Raw genomic sequence first — 1,913 nt, forward strand, 5'->3', positions numbered from 1 at the left:
TTTTTTAATGTTTGCTGTAGAGAATGAGAATGAAGGTGCTGGAGTAGGAAAGGGAGGAGGAGGCGAAACTGACAGGCAAGAGACAGGTGGAGGACAGGAGAGACAGGTGAAAGACAGGAGAGACAGGACCATGAAGGTGATGAGGGAGCAACAACCAGCGTCCACAAACAAGAAGGGGACATTAGTGAATTAGGGGGAAAGCATGATGGTCCTGGACAAGTGAAGTTGTCCCACTATCCCCAGGACAAATTTGGAGTAAAAAAAACTTTCATTTAATTCAAAATGGTTTGAAAGCTTTTTATGGTTGAAAAAGAAAGCCTTGTCATCAAGGATATGCAGTGTGTTTTCAACTTGCTTGATAACACCATGTTCCCCACGCTAACACAGTTCCTCCAGATCTCCCTCACAATCAACAGCTGTAGCTGTGAAAGGTCATTCAGTGTGTTGAGAAGGCACCACACTTGGCCGAGGTGCACAATGGGACAAGACAGGCTCCATCATCTTGCTATTTTATCAGTTGAAAAGGAAGAACTTTCTAAGCTGAGTCACACTCTAGTGATTGACCGCTTTGCAAAAATGAAAAATAGGAGGTACACTTTAATGCTCAAAAAAATAAAAGAAAAACTTAGTTCAGGATGAGTTAAACTTTCCCCTGAAATAAAACTCTGAAACCTAGAAATTAATGATTACTTCAGAATGTGTATAAGGAAACTTTTGATTTTTAAAGTTGGTGATGTCTTATTTTTTATAGCTGCAATGTTGAAAATGTTCAACATTGCAGCTATAACATTGTTTTAACAAAGAGTATATTTGTTAAAACAAATATATTCTTACACTCATTAATATCTCAACTGGTACTTTTGGTAGGAATATATCAGGGTGGGGCAGTGTGCTTGTCTGTATTTGTGTATGGCAGGATGGGCATATGCGGTAGGGGGCCAGTGCCCCAGTAAAGCTTTGTGCCTAGCAACGCCCCTGGTCTGGAACTCTCTGTGTAGCAACTGCTGCGTTTTGTCAGCTGACCAGCTGGAATCAACCTCGTTAACCAGAGATTCCTGCCAAGAATGTCTTAGCCACTGCTACTGCAGAACAGCATATCCGTGTTTTATTTAAACGCTTTTGAATAATCCCACTGTCTGTCTTGCCTTGAATACTTGGTCCTCCAGTCTGAGTTCTGACAGATATGTTATGTTGAGATCCTAAATCTTCAAATGGCCTAAATTGACCTTTGTCCCAAGATCATACTTTCTCCCTATACCAGCTTCTTGAATGTATCTGTAATATTTGTTATATTTATTTCCCTTCCATATTCTCCATCCTAAACAAAGAAACAGAGAATTGTAGATCAAGTAGCTCCACAAAAGATTGACGATGTTCCATCTTTACTCTGCCTCAGTTGTGATGTCAGACAACTTTGATCTGCTACAATGAAATTCTTTTTCTAAAGCCAACTGCTAAAACTTTAAATTTTACACATATTCAGTATCAACAGCACTTGAGGGCAATTTTATATTCAACTAAGTACAGAAATGTAATACAGCAGATCATGAAATTGAAATTGACTGCCTAAAGCAAATGCACTATTATCTCGTTATTGTTTTTAACATGATGATTTTGTTCCAAAAACTCATTTTCTCATATCTCGGGGTCCCAGGGGGTAAAGCTATTTTTTTTGCTACCTACTCACTGTAGAGCAAACTTCTTTGCAGAGACGGAATAAAGCTTTTAAATCTGTAGAAATATTACTTCAATACAAATTAGACTGGAAAAATATTTTTCTGCCGGAAACCTAATTAGCAGAAACCTATAAGAGCTTTGCAGCAGAATAAAATCAGACTTTGTCATTTTTAGTGTTATCTCTGCCATCATGGCAGGAAGCTTACCAAGAAGATACAAATGAGCTCATAAGTGGA

The sequence above is a fragment of the Cyprinodon variegatus genome, unplaced genomic scaffold, assembly GCF_000732505.1.
Source record: "Cyprinodon variegatus isolate N-32 unplaced genomic scaffold, C_variegatus-1.0 Scaffold275, whole genome shotgun sequence".
Classification (NCBI taxonomy): domain Eukaryota; kingdom Metazoa; phylum Chordata; class Actinopteri; order Cyprinodontiformes; family Cyprinodontidae; genus Cyprinodon; species Cyprinodon variegatus.